Below are 23164 nucleotides of genomic sequence, written 5' to 3'. Positions count from 1 at the left end.
CATAACACCCCCACAAAAGACTTCTTTAATTTACCCCAACAAAGTACACGAAAAGATTATATGCTATTAGAAAATAACAGTGCAAAACTTTCAGAAAAAACAAGTCAATTTTGTAAAAGCTGATTCTAGCTCAGCAAGCAAAGGCAATTGTTTTATGTAATTTGTGTGCGTGTACATAACTTATTTAGAGATGGCCCTAAATTGAAGCCAATCTCTGCTTACCAGCCTTTGTAGATGTTTAAATCCAGATCTAAGGTTGAGAAAGTAACACAGACATTTTGGCTGAATGGAGGTACTGTAAGCTTCAGGACAAAGCAAGTAAGGACAAAAGATTACTTCTGTTCCACAGAAAGGAAAAATATACATCCTCTTGCCTCCCCTGCGGAATAATATCAACCTTTTGCTATTAGGAACTCTCTATGTTTATTAGGAGCTCTATCTGCCTGCCTTCAGTTCATTTAAGAATCTAGTAAATGAACTGGAATCTACCAAAGTTGCTTTCCACTTCTGTACTTTCTACTTCTGAGCAGAAAAAGAACTTAAAGGAACAAAGAAAAGTTTAACAAGTCAACATAAAGAGAAAATCAGAGCAGGAAATGTTCAAAGGTCCTAATTCCACCACATTTATGGTAAAGTCCACTGTCTTAGGCTGAGAAGCATGTTCAAATTGTAAATTCTAAGGCCAGAAATGTTTTAAGTGTATCTATTTGAACATCCAAACTAGAAAGCTATCCTACACTTACAACCTGAATATTTTCTAAATACATTCATTAGAAGCTGTGGTCCTGAAAATCATCATTCAGCATGTCAACAGGAAAACTAAATTTAAGACCTTGACCTAAATTTCCAACTGTACTGGTTGTGAAGAAAATCTTTTAAAAAATTCAACAGATAACCAATGCCATTTTTAGGTTTTTCTATCTCAAGCTCTTGGGTGCCAAAATACTCATCACCACTTGCATATTCCAGGTGTGAAAAGCTCCCAACTGTCTTGTGTGCTATTGCCAAGAGTCTAGATTTCCTTCTGGCAACTTCTGCACTTAAAGCTATGTTGTTATTACAAAGTGGCAATATTTTCTCAGTTTGAAGACAGAGTTAAAAATATAACGTTTAGTTTCAAGATAACAGTCTTATTTTAAAAACACATATTTCAAGCTACTACACTTATTTCCAGTCTGCAAGAGATTTCAGCACCAAAAGGTTACAAAAACCCAAGTAAGGCAACGTTTATGGAAGGAGTATATTATCTTTTACTAAACCAACTGATACAGGTGGCAAAACCCTACAACTTTTAAGCACACAAACCCCTCTTCAAGTCCAAAATAGAATGAGCAACTTCAAAATTAAATTGAACTTGAAAGTAATTGCACTGAAGTAAACTTCATTATGTTTCTTGATTAGACCAACTGAGATAAAAAGTACTCTATACCTTGCCATAAAGGAAGGGAAGCACCTGGGTATGCGCATGACAGGGAGAGACTATAGGGTTGTGGCTCCTATGAGAAACACAGCATGTAATTTATTACCTACAGAAAACCAGAAATTTTTGCTCAGGGAGAATTAGAATGAGTCATGAAACAAAACCTCTGTTTAATCCATGATATTTTTGTGATGGTATTTTTTAGCTGAGTTAATTTCCTAATTTGATCTGTCACACAATTGCACAAAGACTTATGTCAGAAAAAGAGAATGAATGGAAGTTAGCTGTGGGGGACAGGGAAAGGCTGGACTACTGTGGTGCTTTCAATTCAAACCAGTTGTTGAACTACAACCTCAGGTGCAGAGCCTTTAATACTAACGTGGAAACCTAACCCTTTGGAGAGGTTAACTTCATTCCAAATAACACTGTATCATTCTAATTTTTTTCCCCACAACTTGGAGTGAGTTCCAAATCAAAAAGAAGCTTGTGAAAACTTATTAATTGTTCCAAAATTAATTTAAAAGCATAGTTTAAAAAAAAAGAGCTGTATTTCTGTGTCTTAGATTCACTATAACTGTTGTATTTACAACAAAACCTAAATGGAACTAGAAGTGGGGGTTTTTGCTATTACAAGAATTTGTTTCACCTGTCATAAAAGTCTTTTTCAAAGAAACTAGTTCTCTGATCACTTACATGAAGCCAAAAATATTTTTAAACACACAAATGGAAAGTCAGTTCTGCAATTACCTAAATTACACAGCGTTACAATAATTATTTTTCAAGATCCTCGTAAAATTTTCATTGCAGAAGAGTTAAGTGATCGTGAAACGTGGGTTTGAACACTGACACAAAGACAGCTTGAAGTCAAACAATTAAAATACTTTAAATAGTGACATAGTAATATAATATCAAACTATTCACAGTCTGGATTTATCAGCAAAATAAAAATCTTTGTTTCCAGTTTTTTGAAATGTTGGAATAGTCATTTATCTTCTTAGGATACACTTAAAATATTAATAGATTAGTATCAATGTCACTAACTTTATATACCAAGGAATAACATAAATTGATCCTTTAAGACACTCCGAACCATTGCCCTTTCCACTAGTACTATCTATTTCTATTATTTCATAAATCAATTTTCTAAGTAAGGAAAAACATAAATGCCCAACCCAGGCATACAACACACAACTACAGAAGGCAAGAAGGTAAATACACTGCTCTGAAGAATTTCTTCCACAGCCTCCGCAACTTCTGGCAGTAAATCCACAGCACTTTATAGAGAAGAGCTGCTGCTAAGGACTGTCCAAGAATGATGCAAAGGCATATATACAACTAACTGCTATTAACTTCTCAATGCTTAATCCAATCAAGTAAAGTTCAGGGTAAACTATAAATATAAATGGGACTAACACTTAACTTTTTTGAAAATACAAAAAAATCGGGAGAGGAACTTTGGTGACATGATCAGATAGGTGACATGCGAATAGCAAAATGCTGTCTGCACTGATATTGATCAAATGATCACCAAGGCTGCCAGTGGCAGACAAGCAGCCCAGCTGGCAGACCACAAGACTATACTCACTGTATTGTGCCCAGGCAGCAGCACCATGCATGAAGCAATCCGGGCCTCACTAACAAAAGCTGAGACTTTCCTTGATACGTCAGTTGATAAAGCACATGACAAAAACATGGTGAATAAGGCCTGACACTTTGCTAAGAAGAACAGGAAAAAAACCAGAGGAATAACCTTTTTTTAATCTGTAATGTCTAATCTCTTAGCATCTTTATCTTAGGAGCACATAGCTCTAAATCTGCAGCAGTATTGTGATAGAGAGCGAGCACTGGCCGTGCACACATAGGTATTCCATCTCCTTAAGTACCTGAAGACAGTAGCTCTCCTTTTTGCCAGTGTGTGAAATGAGATCAGTAATGAGATCAGGTGTAACCAAGCAAGATGACTCCAAAAGAGCCTAGCTGACAGGAAGGTGGAATCTGAGTGAGCCCACGCAGTGCAGGAGGTCTACCAAACTCTGACAGGCTTTGGCCTCCTCGATGAGGGGAATGCACAGCCATCCTGCCACACAATGCAGCAATCCCTGAAAGAGTTAAGGAGGAAAGATGCACCATCACATTACAGTTTATGCAGGAGACACCTCACTATTTTCAAGGAGGATTGTACTTTCCAACAGTAGGTCAACAGTGCTGGAAAAGTCAGGCACAAAGAGAAGACGAAAAACTACAGAGACCCTGTGTTGACCCTCATGCCAAGACAAACTCAGCACTGATATGAACATCCCCAGCACCAGCGGGTAGGAGACAGCCACATTAAGTGGGCCCTTATGAACTGCCAAATGACATGAGAGGTGGGAAATGGCTTGGTGCTTGGCTATGCTGAAGAAGGTGGCACTAAGGCAGCTAAAATAAACCTACAACAAGCTATTGCCAGCACAACAGCACAAGCTATTACTTTATCTTCAGTTTGAGCTGGCTTCAGCGGGGCTCTCTACAGTGCCATGGAGTCTCCCTTGTTCACAGAATACTCCACAATGATCACATGGGCTCAGGCAATATCGAATCTAGAAGCACAATCCACAAAAACAAAGGAGATGTGTAGCTCATCTAGGACTGCCTGACCAGTCTGCCCCTAAAAAACATTTGTGCTGGGGCTTTCCAAGGTACAGGGGTTAGAGTCAACAACGTGACTTGGCCAGAGCATGCACTTGCTTTGTAGCCATAGTTGAAGGCAGCTTCAAGCAACGGTGACTGAAACTTGAGCTGCTAATCGGAGGTTCTTCAAGGTTTGAAATGGAAGACAGGTATTAAAAAACTGAAATGGAACTTTGGCAAAGGCATTTAAAGTTGGGACAAATCCAAAAATATCAACTTAATTTGCAGCAGAAAAAAAATAGGTTAGACAGTAGAAAAGTAGGGAGCATGGACAGCTAATCACAAGAGCAGACAGGCTGCATTAGATAAAAGATCCACCTAGCCCAATCTCCTGTCTCTGACTATTGCCAGCAGCAGACGTCTAGGGAAGAATACAAGGACACAGAAAGCACATAATCACACTTTCCCAGAATATTTTCTGAGGATATAGCGAGCTGGGACACAAAACACTTTTTGAGCCAAAGATGGTATTTAAGATTTTTCATCTCCAAGTTCATCAGATCTTTTCTGAATCCATGAAAGCTTTTAGCATCCATAACAGTCTACTTAATTCCACACTGTGGGAAGAAGCACATCTTTGTTTCCAATTTGTCTTCTGCTAGTTACATTTGAGGTTCACTAACCCTTGTACTGGAAGGTAGACTTTACAGTTGCTCCCTGTTCACCTCTTAGTCCTACACAGGGAATACACTGCTACCATATGCCCGCTCATTTACCTCTCCACGTATTTAGTCTTTCACTGATTTTGATCACCATCTGTGGGCTTTTTCCAATTCTATTACATCCCCTCTGAGATGTGGAGACCAGCATTGTTCTTAAGCACTGACCTGCTATTCTCAGAGAACCTGCAGGACCCCATTCCAGAGAAGCTCATCACTGTGTAAATTTTAAAATTATTTTTCGCTACATAAATTGCTTTATGATAATTTTCATTTATCATTACCTCAGAGTTGCAAGGTCTTTCTCCAGCTCTTCCCTGTCTGTCTTCTTCTTTAATAATTTAGTACCCTTGTATCACCAGACTTTGTAACTTCAGTATTTGCATCTTTTCTAGATCACTTCTGAATACACACTACAGCACAGAGAGCTATACTTTTTAGGCTGATAAGCTACCATTTATCAAGCTCAATATTTACATTTTTAATTCAGGTTGCATGAAAAAAAAAATTGGCACAAATTATTCACATATAGAAAACCTGACTCATGATCTTCCATCTGGATCATTAATGGCTCTGCTTTCAAATTTGGAACAGATTCCTTAGATATCTAAACACAATCCTTCTTCAGAAGGTTGTTATTCAGCATGTGACATAATTCATGGGCACATTTTTTAGAGATACTGCCTGACCATCTCTCCCATTTCTGCTTTATTTTGGTCTTGCAAACCAAGCAGTCTCTCTAACACAGACCAAGTAGAAAACAACGCATATAATATCAATTAAGAAAGACTTGAAAAAGGTCAAAAGCAAGCCAACATGAATGAACAGCAGGTTAAGAGAACTTCTAAGTAGAAAAAAGGAAATAATGAAAGAAATAGTAAATTACAGCAAGTGCAAAAGCACAACAGGGAAAAAGCAAAATAGACTGAGGAAGAAAAATAAAATACATTAAAACTGATAACAAATTTTTCTTCAGACAATGGGAATAGAATGCTTGCCAGAGAATACATAGGACCAATAAATGGTCAGAATATAAGAGGTGTATTCAAAGAAGGTAAGACTGCAAAAGAGAAGCTCAATGATTTTTTGCATCTGCGTTGACAGCTGAAAAAAATAAGAAAACATCCAGAAAGAAACACTTCTTTCTGAAACACATCAGAAAATTTGCCTTAAATTGAAGTAACTGAAAAAAGAAATAGGGAATATGTAAAACCAAATTCAAAGTAATGCCACCAGTGTCAGATGATATTTAGCTAGGCTTAAAAGAAACTTAAGAATTAAATAGCTAATCTATTTATGAGGGTACATAACCTCTCATTTATACTTACACTGGCACCTAAGCACTGGAGTGTGGCAAATATATTGCCAATTTTTAAAAGGGGTTACACGGGACATCCAATAAGCTTCAGGCCTGGAAATCCAATATTTGTAGTCAGCAAATTAGTAGAAACTGTAATGATGAAAGAATTACTGAGCGCTTGAATAAAAGTAATATAGTTTTGAGAAGATAACATGGCTTTGATAAAACTAAGTGCCATCTTCCAAATCTAAGAGTACTTAAGAGACAGACAGTCACGTGAGTAAGAATGATCCAAATAAAGCCTATTTGGATTCCTAAAAGGTATTTGATAAACTCTTTTTGAAGAAACTAAACAGACATGGCATAAGAGGACAAGTCCTTTACATATAAAAATAACTAGCTAAAAGGCAGGAAACAGAGGACTAAACAGTCATTTCACACAGTGGAAAGAGGCTACAAGTAGAGTTCTGCAAGGAGCAGGATATGATCTGTACAGTTCAAGGAAAACAGGGTGAGAACTAAGGTAACAAAAGTTGGCTGACAACAACATGTGACTTGGTTTATAAAAAACAGAGAAAAAGAAATTATGAGGGACAACTGTGAGGAACTGCTGGGTGACTTTATGGTACTGAATAACCAGGCAACAAAATGGTAAGTAAGGTTCTGTGTAGGTAAATGTAAAATTATGTACGTCAGAAAAATAATCCTAACTTCTCACTAAAAATATGAGAAACTATTAGCAATCAAGAATAAGATCTTGGTATTATAATATACAGTTACAAAAGATGCCAACTCAATGCTAAATAGCAGTCAAAAAAAACCCCAAACAACCCCAAATGTTAGGAATTCAGACAAAACAGATGACAATATGAAGATCATGTATATGTCCATGGTTCACTGATACCTTGAGTACTGTATACAATTCTAGTCCTTCCTATCTCAGCCTCCCCCCCCTCAAAAAAAAAGGAAAAGGTTCAGAAAATGGAACAAGATAATCAGAGATACAGACTAATTTCCACAGGAAGTAATGAATGACAATTTTTTTAAGAGATGATGGGAAGTAGAGAGGGGTATTTGGCAGAGGTCTACAAAATCATTAGGGGCATGGAAAGGTTGGCTAGGAATCAACTACTCGCAATTTCATTCAATAAAGGAACTAAAACATATCAAAAGAGGTCAGCAGAGGTAGGCTCAGAACAAACATGAGAAAGGAGTTCTTCATGAATTAGTAGCTAACCTGTGCAACTTCTTGCCAATGGATACTGTGAATGATAAAGGTTTACCATGGTTCAAGAGTACACTGGACAACTACATGGAAAAGAAAATTATTATGGGTTACTGAAAATACATGTTAAGCATATTCAGCTCTGGATGTCCCTTAATAGAAAATGCAAAAGTACTAGAGGAATGTATCATGTATATTTTCTCTGCTCTTGTACTTTCCTGTAGGCATCCACTTATGACCACTGTTGAATACAGATCTTTAGTCTGCTGCAGAATTTTACATTCAAACATTATGTTTGGGAAGACGGAGAGAAGACAGAGAAATTCTGCTCCCTGTAACACCATAAATTCAAATGATCTGAACTTATGAGCTGTGATTTGAATTAAATTCTTGTGCATAATCTTTTGTCAGTTACTTAAAAGAAGCTCCAACCCTAAAACTGCTGACTAACTAACTGTTGTGGGAATGATGACAGAAAGGAAACCATTTCAACTCAAGTAAACTCTTTTTTCTGACACTTCTGTGAGGTGTTTATTTAAAAAAAAAGAAAAATAAAAAAATATAAACCTTTGTATGCAAGAAATACTCAAGATCTCCAAGTACAATTTGTTCCATTATTTCAACTGCTATTTATCACGTGCTGTCCCTTCCATTTCATGCTGGGTTTAGCCTCTAGTCTCAGTGTCTCTATTTGTAATACTCTTCCCATCAGTTGGCATATCTCCTATTCCCTCCAGCACAAGGCTTCTCATTCAAATGCAGATTTTCACATGCACATTAAAAACTAACAGTAATCACTAATATTATAAGCTTGAATTCTACCTCTAATAAAGGTGCACCAAGCCACTCTGCGAACAGCAATGAAATTATGTTGATTTAATAGCTTGCAGCTACAGTACAGGCCTGCTACTTTCAATGATCTTCCATATTCGCTCATCTTTTTTCACTTACGATTGAAATGGAATACTCCTTATTAAATTTGGTATCATTACACAGAGCAAGTTTGTGATCCTGTCAGCCAGTAAAATTAGAAACATACTCCTCAGCTGAAGCATTAAAATCTATTACAATATGTATTTTTTAAAATACAGAATAATAACCCTTTAAAAAATGAGTTTCCATGTATCTTTTACAAAATGTTAGCTTACATAAAGATGAAAGGAAACATGGCTTGGAGCAGTCACAGTGTAGTGTGGGATTTGAAGCCATTTTAACTATAGCAGAGATCAAACTATTCATAGGCTATTAAATACAGCTTAGTTTTGGCAACAATTCATTAATGTTCATTATGTTTTAATGGTTACGACCACATTTATATTCTTACATAAATATCAAACAGTTTCTTATAATATTGCTGTGCCACGTGCTGTACCACAACATGTGGTAATGATGTAAAGTTTTAAATTATACCTACTGCTGCAGAAAAAAAGTTAGGCTATTCATAGAATATGCTATTACAGTGAAAGACTTTCAAACATTAAAGTGTACAGTGTTATCAAAACCACTTAACATCATATAATCATACTCAAATGATATCACAGCTAAGTACTGCTGCTTGAATTACACAACAGCTCTTTCAATTAATAAAAAAAAACCAGAATCAGTTTAGAAAGTACTTTTTCAATTTTTTCCTATTTATGTTTCACTTGCAATTTACGCCACATGACAGAGAGATTCTGATACAAATTTTGGCAGAAGACGTATTTTTTTAAAACTTTTCTAAAACTGGAGATTCGTTTCACAAAACAGATTGATATTACTAAGAATCCATAGAAGCATATCATTTTTTGCTAATTCTATTCTACCAACAGAACTGTAGAAAAATATCCTCCTTATAAACCTCAGAGCAGCCTGCCACAGCATCTCACCCATTCATTCTCTGAATAAGCTGGAGTTTGCTCTTCTCAAGTCTAATGTTCCTAATCTGCTTCTCACTTTCCTCACTTCCCTTTGGTCTTAACCCACTGTCTCACAGTGACTGCAGCCAAGGCTGCCATCAGCCTTCGCATGTGTGACCAGTTCTTCTTTAATCCTGAGTAACAGGTCCAGTAGTGCACTTCCCCGAGTAAATTCATCCAGCACATCGAAAACTTGTCCTTAACACTCCAAACTATACAATGAACTGGACTAAAGAACATAAAATACTAACCTTTTCAGAAAACTTTAGTTTTAAGCTAGCTCAGTTCCCTGATCTAAATCACTAAGTGGCAACAAAAACCCTTCTACCAGGAGAGAGGGTGAGCGGGTAGAATTGCTTTCAAGGCAGCAGTGCTAGTTTAAGTTACCTACATGTACACGTGAAGTAAAGTATAGGTTGCATTAGCTTAGCAGGACATTACTGTCAATAATTTCTTTTTCTCCTCTCTGGTCTAGCTAGAAGCCTTGCTTTATGCAATGCACTTAATAAATTTTTTGTCCCAGTGACAGAAGTTATGCCCAAATACTGCTAATTCAATCATTTAGAACCATCTTAACAACAAAAAAACCTTGTGGAATCCGCAAAAGAATTTTAATGCAAAACTACACTAAAAACATACAAGCTTAGTCCTCTGTTAAATTATAATCACATCACAGTAAGTCTTTTTTTTTTTTTTTTTTTTGAATGCTTCACCTACTTCTCACCCACCCAATGATTTTTCTCAATAGGTCTAGACACTCCTCAGTCAATAGAGAGTCTTATGCATGCACAGAACTGAGCTAGTAGAACTTTAAAGCATGATGTGATTCAATAGTGGTGATCATGGGCGGATGAGCATCCAGAGCTGTAAGGATCATGGATGACTTCCACACATTGGTCAGGTGGAAACAGCAAATCTGTCTTATCCATGAGCTCATACATTACTTAGAATTTTTCCATTATTTTATCCTACAGATACCAAAGAAGTCATGCCAAGTGCATCCACGCCAACCCTAAAAAGAAAATTCTATTACCTCTGCTGTTATCATGTTACCATGCCACTTTGTTACACAACTTCAATATGATAAAAAACATACTATAGCTGATTGATCAGATACTGGTTAGACAAGGGATGAGTTTTCTTCCCTATATCTGGCTTCAGAAAAGACTTGGAAATGCCTCTAATCGTTACACTCAAATAATTCTATAACTTGGATACAGAGAACCAACACATTAATACACATATCCTAACCTCAAGGCTATCTTTCTCTTAATAAAGCTGGTGCAGGCATCCAGGGTCAGATTTTTAACAACAAAAATTCACAGAATGCACTTGAACTCATTGACAGTCAGGTACAGCAATGCTACAGTTCAAATACAAAGAAAACTTTCATTTAAAAATTGGTTGTTACCTCTGGCAGCAGCAAAACATGATTGATAAAGGTGACACAACTAAAATTTTAGGCTGCCACAGGTCTGAGCATCAAGAGAAGCAAGGGTATAAACAGCCACAATTGTAATTTTCATGTCTACTTTAGGTTACTTCAGGGATCTTTCAATATTGTGTTTAACTTAGGAAAAAAAAACATTTAAAAAAAAAATTCTCTCTCACAAACAGCCACAATTTCTGTAAAACAACTGGAAAGACGTATGACTGTCCTTCCACAAATAAGATACAATGTAAAACTGATGAAAAAGGGGACAAAAATTCCTATAATTCTGTTGCCACTTGATATGATATTCACACCTCTTAAATTCTTTTCATTTTTCTAAATGGTTTTGGTTGGATATTCCTCAACATAATTTCATAAGGAATCTCTGAATTTTAGCTAAATTCTAATCTTTGCTACCTTTCCCACAGGAAACACATTAGAGAGGCAAGTGCTGATTACATGCAATACCATGCAGGCTTTTTTGTTCAATTCTTACCCCTAGATTAAGACTTTTTGTTTTCCTAATTACATTCAGCACATATACATCTATTTTTGGTCTGGCACTACCTGCATACAAGAACAAACAAGACAAAGGTTTCTACATTGTTTGCTAGAGAAGTGATCACACACTTTTGCTGACATAGAACTTCCTCCCCCAAGAGGACTAGGCTTTTAGCACATTATTAAATATTTAAAACTCTACAAGACCCTACAGCGTAGAGAAAAAAACAGGGTAGAAACATGCTTTTTAATCCATTTGTTGGTCATTATCAATTGTCAAGTCTGACAAAAGGACAACCTGTCCCTGGAAAGCTTGTTGAGCTGAGGTAGCTGGTAATGGGAATGACAAGAGAAGAGGTTCGAGTCTCAGGTGCATTTTCAGAAGTTTTACTTAAGTGTTGAGGGCTGCAGTATTGAAGTGTAAAAAATGTTTTTAATTTGCTTCAGTCCAGTAGCTTTGCTTCAATCCAATAGCTACTAAAAAGAGTTCAATAGCTACTAAGAATTTTTCAGTAACAATTTTAAAGCTGAGAAATCAAAAAAGGATGCAAGAGGCTTATATCTTACTTTTAAGGAGAAAAAAAAAAAAGCACCCACAGATAGAGCAATAGTCATACTCTCAAAAAAGGAAAGTTCAATCAACTAACTAGAGATTACTTTTTTGTGTGTGTGAAATAAAATTGCCATGCTTATGGTGATACATAAGAAATGAAGCAAACCTATCAAAACATGCCACCAATTTAAAACAAAACAATTCATAGAAATTATTTTCCACCACCATGTTCAGAGACTGTACAGTCCAATTCACACACACAAAGCCTAAATAAATAAAAATAAACTATTCCTCTACTTTTTTGCGTTTTTTAATACCTCTACAGAGGCCTCACTCAGGTTCCCTTACTTATTAATTCTGATTCTTTGGTCTAGCCTGCGCAGCATTGCTTCACACTGCACAGAATAGTGGTCATCTCAGGAAATTCAGGCTCTTGCCTGAGAGCCATAGAGCCCTCACAGCAGAAACACATCCAAAGGTCTCACCAGGAAAGGCCTGAGGAAGAGGAATTAGATGGGAAAAGGGGAGAAGGAGGAAGATGCCATATGTCCAAAACACCTTCTAGCACAGTTGCATTCTTTTGTCTTGCTTCTCTCCCAGTTCTTGTTACTACTTCCTCATAATTGCTAATGAGGCCACCAAAGCTCAGTAGCTTCTCCTCTGCATCAAGGCTTTGAGGTATATCTGCATCAAAGCAAGAATTAATGCAGGGAATCAGAAATGTAGTATTCTTTATAATACTGGTATACTAACATACATTTTTTATACACATATGTACACACACAAATCACACACACATGTGATTTTACATTATGTTTACATTATTTACATATATATTATGTGTACATTACATGTTCCCTATTATATATTTTATGAGAATACAGAACTTTGTAATTGTATGAATGAGGATTCATGTCTTCAACCATAACTACTCACATAAAATGGCAGCAAATTTGGCAATGTAGCTACACATAGATGCAAATTAATGTGCCCTAATGCTTACTGAATTGGGTATTTGTAAAAGTGAATTACGAAGATAAGGGGGTTTATGTTTAATAATACTTAAAAATGGTGCTATAACTAATCTTTAAAGTACATAAGAAAGAAAAAAGAGTGGTGTGGGGAAGAAGACAGAATGTAGGAATTAGTGGGACATGGAGGAAAAAATGAAACTAATATCTGTAATAAGCTGGAAGTTGTTTACAGATGTTAGTGTTATTTTCCAGGTTCATCTTTGGAGGCTGTTTTATAGGGTCCTCTTGAGGCCAGAGCTGAGAAGACAAAGCAGGTGTTTTGTGCAAATTGTTAAGCTACAGGCAGATTAATGTTTTTGCCCTTTATACGCTGTCTGAAAGTTCACTGTGATGCACAGTGATTGCTTAAGTTTCACTTTACAGTGAAACTTTACAGAAGTGCATCGGAAATGTTTGTATCTCTTGCTCGAGGATGGTATAGATACATTTGGTGTAATTTGGATGACAAGGAATCTGCTTCCAATGATAAGTTTAGCATGACTGGGCCTGTTAAAAAGCCAGGAGCTGTGGTTCTGGGAAAACTTCTTTCACAGGAGACTTTTCTTCCGGTATAGGTAGCAACTGCATCAAGATTTCCTGTGCAAGTCCCAGGATATAACGACACGTGAAAAGGAGATGCCACCACGAAGGCAGTGGCACTCTCTCTGTCCCGCTCTCCGGATCCGGCCGCCAAGGCTGGCGAGCGCCGGCGGGCAGCGCCCGGGCCGGGTCAGCACCCTGGCCAGCTCCGAGCGGCCGGCGGCGTCCCCCGGCCGGGCGGCGGCGGGACGGCGGCGACGGCGGCGGGGACGACGGACGGCGGCGACGGCGGCGGGGGGGGGAGCGTCCCCGGTGGGGCAAGGAAGGATCAGTCACTCGGCGGGGTCGGGGAGACGTATCACGATGATGATGATGCATCTTGTATTCCCACGATAAGTACTAGTCAGATGCTACCAAGTTAGGCTGAGAAGAACGCATTTTGAGTAACTTCTATTTTAATAGAAATTTTCAAGGAGATTTCTGGTTTATCACTGCAGATTCCGACAGATTCCTGAAACGTAGAAAACTCCAGAAGACAGTTACTGTTAGTGTTCGGAAAAGATAAATAAAATTACTTTGGTAACTGTGGGTCATCAGCTCTATATCAATTCCAGGCAAAAGAGAGGACTTGAGTGTTAAAGAATGAAAGGAAGGCAATAGAATTACTGCCATTCTGCTAAGTTCCCCTTCTTGTCAAACTCACTTTTTGCAACGACATTACAAGTTTGGCCTACAAAGACAGAAATTGTCATGGCACTTATACTTCTTTAAGACATCAAAGTTTGTACCACACAGCACAGTCTGTTTTGAAAGAATTAAAATGGCAGACAATCAATAGATCACACATTAAATAATAGGTCCCAAAATACAACTGTAAGCTAACTGAACTAATATTTCTCTAATTAGTCCCATAAGAATCAATTCCTGACTTTACACGGAAACATTTTTTACTAGAAAAAAAAATGATAAAGTTTGTAGTTGATACTGAGATCAGGAAGTGGTATAGAACAAACTGCATCAACTGTTTAACGGACTGCAATCAAACTACGCATGTTCCAACTCAGATAAAAGAACACGTTATACATCAAGGAGCAAAGAATAAGTTGAGACATCACCTCACACAATACAAATAATCAGTCACTTTTGATCAATGCATCTGCTGCAGTGTTAAAGCTATGACAACTACAGAGGAGTAGGCAAATAAACACTAAGGAAGATCGTAATACCTCCCTACCTGCTTGCTATAGGATTGCTGCTGGAATATTTTATCCAGTTCTGGTGTTCACATTTCAATAATTTTATTTTTTTTTTAAACAAAAAGATGCAGAAAACCAAATTATTAAAATACTGGAGAATATGTATTGAGTGTCAAAATTATGAAGCTCAACTCCTTCAGATTACCTAATAAAAATTACTGTAGTCTAAGAAATTACAAGTGGTCTTCATTCTGACATACCAAATCATATGAGTAAAAGGTTGAACCTTTAGATTACTTACAAAAATAAGAAGATCTCCAAGGCCTTTAATTTTAGTCAATAAAGATATTCTACCTTTAGAATACTTCATGAATTATTTCAGTGGATTCCTCATTATTGACAATTCTTAAAAGACAACGGAATGATTTTCTAAATTATATGCTCTTATTCAACTACTGTTAGCACATGTAATTCAGAGAAGGGAAGCTGGTGTTATGCACGAATTTAACCTCAATAACCACTACAGTTCCCTTGGTCTTAAAGCAGTCAGGCTGAGATAAGTGATGAGTTTTTTATCTTGGAAAATTAACTATATATTTCATTATGAAAATATAATTACCCCAGGCAAATTTAGTATGCTGAGACTGTCCTAAGTCCACAAAAGTACTTTTCAACAGTCCAGGGATCAGCTGAAAAAATAAAGTGTGGCAGAATGACGAGGCATAAGAATCAGTCAGTTTATGTATTACAAACATGGGGATCAAGAGACTTTCAAAAGTTATATGAATTTCTTACACATTAGAAGAGCTAACAGTGCGAGCTCAGATTTTAACCATCTGCCAAACGAACGCAAAACTATTCCTAAGAACACAACAGCAAAGTTTCCCAAAAACCATCATGGTCTTTCATTTCATCATTACTTAAATAATAAAAAATATTACACATTGGTATCACGCCTTCTAAGAAATATTACCTGTGTGTAAATAAAGATATTCAATACCAAATCTCTCAGAATTAAAGATTGGGCTTTAAAAATAATCCTGATTGTATTGTTGACCTAACCTGCCATATTTCTATATTTTGAATGTTTAAACACTTGATCTATACAAATAAAATGTCTAGAACTAGAAGGTTTACTTCAGATCGACTGAGTGCAGATTTAATTTTGTAGATATGGAAACAGTAACACATAACACCATAATGGTAAAAGTGTAATAACCCTAAAAGAAGAACAGTATTCTATAGGTTCTTGAATTTACTTATAAGAAATATAATTCTATCAACACAAGTTATAAGTTTTTCCTTTTTTTTTTTAATACACCAACAGGCATTAAATTTGCTTTAAGGATATTCAATTCTAAACTGTGGTGAGATACTTCATTTTGAAATCATTATTTAAACAAAAATTAATTTCTACTCTGTAAGAGAACATGCTGGATATGCAATCATATGGCAAGTAGAGTTATGAGATTTCTACTGAGAAACAGGGAACATAAAATGATATGGGTGAAATCTGTGTATACCTTTTTTTTTTTCATTATTAGTACTAGGAACTAGAATAATAATAATACAGGTAATAAATAAGACTATGGTTATTACTACTCTTAAGACCAAGATTGCAGCTTTTACTTCTTTCAGAGCACGGAATATAAGAGCACATTATGTGTCAACACCAAACATGAGCAATATCTACTGCAGGGCTACTCATATAGCAGGCCCTGGTCTTGATTCAGACTACAAATCAATTCTGTCCAAACCTCTACTCCAGAAAGAAAAAAATATTTCAGGGAGCCATCACAGGTTCTCACAATAGAATTGATATATTACCTACCAATTACAACAAGCCAGTACAGTTGCTCCCGGATTGCAGAGGGAAGTCAAGGGAAAATTGACTCATCAAGGAAAGGTTAGTCCAGCCTTTGGTGATACATATAGAAGCATGGCCACATGACCGACGTATCCCAGGCTTAAAACTAAGGAAATACATAAGAACAATATGGACAACAGAGAGAAATGTCCACCCTGAATTTAGCATCTAGCCCGAATTTTCTTCTAATCAACAGAGAAGGGAGGGCAACATCGCCTCAAAGCAGCCTTTCAGATAAAATGTTGCTCTTTCTCTTGCTTCCTCCCTGAGCTGACAATAGGCAGAAAGACCTATCAGCTGAGCGCCCAGGCTACAGTAATAGAAAGGATCTGGTTATGACTACTATCTCAGCTAGACATTCAGGGTGAAGCTGCACATAACAGCGTGACCTAGCAAGAGTTATAAACCTATCTCAGAAAAAAACCCAATATAAACGAGTCCCTTCTTACAATCATTCTCTGTCAAGTTAGTAAGTTGAATCAGCGCAGCTCAGAGATCAATGGGCACCAGAAAAGACACAGGCAGAGGACATCATCTTCCACTTATAAACAGCAGCCAGCTGTTAGACTGGTTCAGCAATAACATTCAATTTCATCTGCAGGAGCTAACAAGTGAAAAATATGATTGTATGTACGTACATCTATAAATAAATGACAAGCAGCACCAGACAGTCAATAATGGAGCTTCTTTCCTGCATGCATCTGCTTTACTGTGGGAGGCTGATGGCTTGTTCCTCAGCTTCAGCATCAATTTCTTAGTTCTTGCCTAGTCAAGACAAGAACTGACTGGGTTAGCTAGCACATTTCTCCCACAAGACCAATAAATACTTTCTTCACACTGATCTATTTTGTGATTCTTTCATGATTTTTCTCCATCCAGATGAACTGCTCAACAGGTTTCCCCACTGGAAACACCATCTTGCTCAAAACTGTTAAACTATAATTTCACCCAAGTCGTCATGATTATCACAATATTGTCTAGAGCTTGACAAAACAGCAGATAAACTTTATACAGAAAAAGAATCGTGATCCAATATCAATTCCCCTCCTTCCGCTCTCAGAGTACGACATGCCAATTTGTTCTAGGCTGACTTGACTTAGGGAATTATACTTTGGTTTTATAGACTACTGGAAATGGAAAATCAGAAGTGTCACATATGAAGGCAGGGCATTCAATGAAACTTGAGCAGCACAGTCATTCCTCATTTAATACAATTTCAATCAGTTGATAATGCCTGTTCTGGATCTATTTAACCTGGGACGCTGACAAATGGGAAAACAGAAAAATAATTAATTATTTCAAGACAGTAAATAACTCAACATATATTAATTATTTAAAACAAAATAACATACAAATAAGTTCCAAAAAGTCACCAGTTTGATGCTGAAAAGAAGCATGCTCTATTTATAGCTCACCCTCCCCTTTTTTTAAGTATGTGAACACTGTGAAGCTAAACAGACATACCTAATTTGCTCAGAAGCCGTACTGGTTGCTAAGAGTGGCATTTGAAGCATTACTATAGCAGTAAACTTAACAGCTGCAACAAGACACTTCCTGCTGATACACCACACAACAAAGCAATATAAGTCTTACTACATTGTTGAGGAACATTGTATCAAGTTAAGTGTTCCTAAAACCCTCACAAAATGCTAATACCCTGCGCGGCAAAAGCAACATTATCTGGGAATTGATAGAGAACAGAACGAACGCCCTCTTTCAGAATTAATAAGCAATTTCTAACTGAAAAGATGCAAACTCTAAAAGGCATGATCTTTCCTAACTGTAGATTAGTCCAGTGGAACGAGTCCATTAACACAGCATACAATTTTCGTGTAACTTCAGTTGTGAGAGAAGCGCATCAAAAATGTAATAAAATTATTTCCATTTAAACAGACCAGGAGGACACCAACCTTGATCATTACAGTTTTTCCCCATGTTATCTCGAGATAGTAATTTGTCCCTGCAACAAGTAACAAATCCCTTTGCAACATCTAGATATAAAAATTGGCCTCATATTAAAAAGACCTCACATCTTTTACAAGCTCTCAAAGCAAGTTCAGCATATTTTATCCTTTCTTTATACATAAGACAGGTTTGTATTGGAAAAAATTACTTTCCTCATCAATACCATCAGTGAGCTGGTTAACTTCATCCATGAAAACTCAGCCAGCCTTCAACTCTTCCAACTACTCAGAAGCTTCTCCTGCACTCAAATACAAAGCTAAGCAACATACATTTCTCCGAAACGATGAATTATCAGATGGAGTCCCTCATCAGTGCAAATAACCTAATTCTCAATAACTGATTAATCTCTTCAGAGACAAAGCAACTGCATGAAGTAGCATTTGACCAATGCTTTTCATCACAGATTTGTTCTCAACTGTGCAGTACAAGAACTACAGAAAAACATGCCTGAACATAACAATGAACACATTTTTTAATTCTTAACAAGACAGAGATTTGTTAAAAATGCTAAAGACTTCTTCAGTCTCCCAGTTTGCCCTCCTTTTCCTCCCTCTTCTCAAATTCAATCTTTCCCTTCTCCCCCAAAAATTCCTCAAGGTTTTCAAAGATTTGTCTCCATTAATTGAAAAACAAGTTTGAAGAATAAGTTATTGAAAGTTATGACTTGCACAACATCTCAAAAATGGGAAAAAGATGCTCGACCAGGTCAAGAGGTGAAGCGTCAAAAGGTCAGATTTTATTGTTTGCATTTTCCATTACTTAGGTTTCAAGATTAGTGACCTATAAGCTAATATGGAGCAAAATAAACTATAAATTTAAACTGCCAGGAATGGCAACTCAAATTCATAAGCAGCTTAAAAAAAAATCCAAGTTACCAGATTTCCCCAAAAGCACACTACTTAACATCTAGCACTGAATGGGGGGAAAAAAAAAAGAAGAAAGAATCCAACTCTAAAATTTAAAATTGTAATTAATATAATAAAGCTGTAAAGGATAAGTAAAAGATTGGATGATATTTTCAAAGTAATTTTGAAAGAACATACGAGATACAGTTACTGAAAGCCACATTATATAGTATTCCATATTTCCAACAAAGAGAGGGAAGTTAACTTTTATTTTACCACTGTGTGACACAGAATACAGTACAACCATTAAAGCACTCTATTAGCGCATGGAAAGCAGAAAAATTGAACTGCTCCATTTAGTTGTACTCTCTCATCCAACTGAAATAATTTTTATTTCCTCTTCTTAAAGTTAATGCATTTAATTCCCATTTCAGTAGCGTAGATACTAAACTGTTAAACAAAAGAAAAACAAATAAAAGATTAACCATCTGAACAAGTTTCTTTCATCCCAATCACAGACAAGAAATCAATTTAATACCAAGCAATTTTTAAACACAACATGATCTGTAGCTCTTGGATTCCTTAATGTACACCTCACATTTAGTCAATTTTGCATGTTTTAATTCTTGCCCATCTATACTTTAACATTTGGCCCATCAGACTGATCTGCTAGATCCATGGTGCAACACACACTGCCCTGTGAGATCAATCAAACAAAGCTCAGGTTTCTCTGCTGTGAGGAGAGAGTGCTTTAACAGAACGAGGGAGGAAGGACAGTGGCTGGTCCATGTACAACAACGCATCCCTGTGAGACCACTACGAATCCTGGTGTCTTGTACTGAAAAGGCAGCTGTTTCTCCTCCCCTCTAGCCAAACACAAAGGCTTTGTGTAGTGCTTCCCCAGAGCAAGAGAAAGAGACAACACAACACACAGGAATACACAGAAACTGTCAAACTCCTGTTGTAGAGTATCAATTCATTCCCACTAGATAAACAAGTCTTAGCTAACACAAAAACCACAGTAGTATATTAATATATCATATAGTGCAATTTCACACACTAATCAAATGTTTAACCTTCTGTACAGATATATCTAGAACTGGTAGAAGCTGACTGTTTAGAAATCAGCTTTGAACAGTGAAAACTCCACTTGTCTCTCTCTTTGGTCATACTCTGAAATCTTTCTTGATTTAATCAGTCATATTGGAAAAACCTCTCTGGACTTTGTGATGTTAGAGGTAACAGAGCCTGCAGCACGCAGCAGTAGTACAGTGACTACACTAAACTAACATCACGATATTCAGGCTGCTCAATATGCTCTTCTCCTTCTAACCCCATCATTTGCAAAATCGGAAGTTTAAAAAGACGCTGAACTTCAAGAGCATAGTGGTACATCAGAAATACATCAGAGAAGAACAAAGGATTTGTCAGAGATAGTTGATTCCATCTTCACAATTCTTAAACTATATCTTGATGCACTATTTAAAAAATAACTTTTGACCAATTAATATATATACTACTGTAGTCAACTGTTCTTATATATAATTTTTTTGACAAGCCAAACAAATGTTAACAAGCATACTTCTGGTTTAACAAGTTAAGAAAGTTTTAATACTTTGTTAAATGTAACTCACACTGTAAAATAAAGGAAATCACCATCAATAACGTATTCTGTGCAATTTAACACAGAATAAAAATGTTGGATATCTTTGTACCATGAGTTCACATCATTAAGACCCAAAAACCCCCTTCCAAAATCAAACAAGAGCAGCAAAATAAGCTCTAATCTTTTGTTTCTCAGATACAAGAGCTAAAATTAACTAACATACCTACAAGCATTGCATGTGTTCAACAGAGGCATGGCATTAACTACACAGAACATATAAAAATTCTACTCTTTTTTTCCAGAATCACAACATGGAAACTAATCACTCGCTTTAAGGCTAATGCAATTTTAAAATAAATAGAGTATGTTTCATTTTAGGGCTTTCAACCTTCCCGTCAATACAGCTTACTAATTGTGAACATTTAAGTTGAAATCCAACTGGTTCTGCACATACAGTCTAACTAAGAAAGTCATTACAACCTATTTTATAACTCATTTTCTATAGTCCTTTCCAGCTTAATTATAAAAGTGGTAGAAGGTTCTCAAAAGGCTGTGCTATAGTCAGGGGGCTTTGCTTTGTGTCCATTTCCTTCTTCCCCCCCGCCCCTCCAATAATACATTAATATTATTAATATTTGCAAATCCATCCCCGATCACACCAGCAGTTGTTCCCAGCTGCTCTGACTCACACCAAAGGTTAGGAACCTCGTACTGATCTTTGTCCTCTCACTGCTTTTGCTCTGGAGTGACAACAGAAGTACAAGGATGCAGTTGCAGCTCCAGAGATCGTCTGTAGACTTAGGAACAAGGTATTTCCCCGATACCTTTTTTTTAAAGCTAAAAGTGCATCCAATACTGTTTTTTTAATTTCTTCCATATGCAGTTTATATGTTTACTATTATCACCGTAGTTGAGTGCATCTGCGGCCTAGCCAGGCATATCTGTATTCATATATTGATGCAACTGCTGTTAATGGCTCCAGCACTTAAAGTGCTAGACGACAGACAGACTGATCCCCCATCCAGCCTTGCCCACGTACCCATCCGTTAACAGGCACGCCACAATCAAGAACTGGAAATACAGATGCAGCTATTTTAAAACAGGGACGTTTCGCCATCAGAACACGTAGATATCTACCGTTCGCCTTCTTGCAGCAAGTGGGAGGGACAAAAAAAAAAAAAAAAAAAAAATCTCGTGCCTATAAATTTGAATTCTCCGTAGAGGCCGGGGCGGCGACGACTGCTGCTGGAGCCCGCCAGACCTGCCGACCTTAACTCCACAGAAAGGATCGCCTCGTCCTGCCCGCGCACCACCCCCCCCCCCCACTGGAAGAAGCCCTCCTCGGGGTGGGCCGTGCCCTCCCCGGAGCTCCCGCGCCCGGCAAACTCCCTCTCTCCCTCAGGGAGAGAATCCGCGACGCGGCACCCACGCAGCAACCGCTGCGGCCGGGCCGGCGGCGGGGGTTCGGCCGCCGGAACCCCGAGGGCCGCGCCCCCGCTGAGGCGACCGCACCACCACCACCCCCCCCCCCCGGGATACCTCCGCCCGGCTGCCGGGGCCCTCGCCGGCGGGCGCGCAGGGGTAACGGTAACGGCGACGGCCGCCGCGCAGCGCAGCGCCGCGTCGCGTCTCCTCACCTGGAACGGGGCCGAGGCGGCGGCGGCGGCTCCTCAGGGCGGCGAGCGGCACGGCGAGTCCCCGCGGAGCCCGGCGACCCCGGCCTCTGCGGGGCGGGGGGGGGGGGGGGGGGGAGGAAGGCTAGAGCGGCGCCCCCCGGCCCAGCCTCCGCCCCATGGCGTGCGGCGCTGTCTCTATGGCGACTGCAGTGCCGGGACGGCGCCGGCCCGCCCGCGGGGAGGGATAACGGCTGCGCGTAGCGCGGAGAAGCGCTCAAGGGGTTACGGAGGGCCCCGCGGCCCTCCCCAAAGAGGTTAACCCCCTCGCGGCCGCCGCCATCCCTGCGGCAGTCCCGGCCGGAGCCCGGCCGCGCTCGCCCGCGCCGCCTCCCCCGCTCTCGCCCTTCCTCATCAGCGCGGCGCCACTGAACCCGCTGTCCTCCAGGGCGCCGCCCGCATCTCTTTTTCCGGAGCGGTGATTGGGCAGCCGCCGAGATTCCTCGCGGGCGATTGGTTGTCAGCGGGATCAATCAGGCTGCCGGAGGCGGGCGCACCTGGAAACGGCGCTGTTGTGCGGGGTAGGTTGAGAGCCGGCGAGTCCCGCTGCCAGCCACGGCCGCCCCCGCGCAGCCTCGGGGCCGAGGTGCGTGCTGGGCGCTGTAGTCCCCCGCCGCGCTGGCGGCCGGCCGGGCGGCCAGGGCCGCCCCGAGCCGTTTCCCGCCGAGGTTCTGAGGGGGCGGCGAGCAGCGCCCGTGGCGGGGAATCGAGGCCGGCGATCGCCGCCCCAGGGCCGCTCCCCGCTGCGGCGCCCGCCCCGGTCCGGGGGGGGAGCTTGCGTCCTCCGCTGCGGTACCGGCC

The 23164-nt window shown here is 39.0% G+C and overlaps 1 protein-coding gene across 1 annotated transcript in view; it reads right to left on the bottom strand.

The window, feature by feature from the left end:
- Positions 1-22692, bottom strand: part of TTBK2 (tau tubulin kinase 2) — a 100293-nt gene extending 77601 nt beyond the window's left edge. Inside the window, exon 1 of the mRNA XM_075030625.1 lies at positions 22328-22692. The gene's annotated coding sequence lies outside the window, so the exon portion shown is untranslated. The remainder of the gene's footprint in view (positions 1-22327) is intronic.
- Between the last annotated feature and the right edge of the window lie 472 nt (positions 22693-23164).

The sequence above is a fragment of the Buteo buteo genome, chromosome 6, assembly GCF_964188355.1.
Source record: "Buteo buteo chromosome 6, bButBut1.hap1.1, whole genome shotgun sequence".
NCBI lineage: Eukaryota > Metazoa > Chordata > Aves > Accipitriformes > Accipitridae > Buteo > Buteo buteo.
Note: the sequence above shows the minus strand (reverse complement) of the source record. Positions and strands in the feature narration are given on the sequence as shown.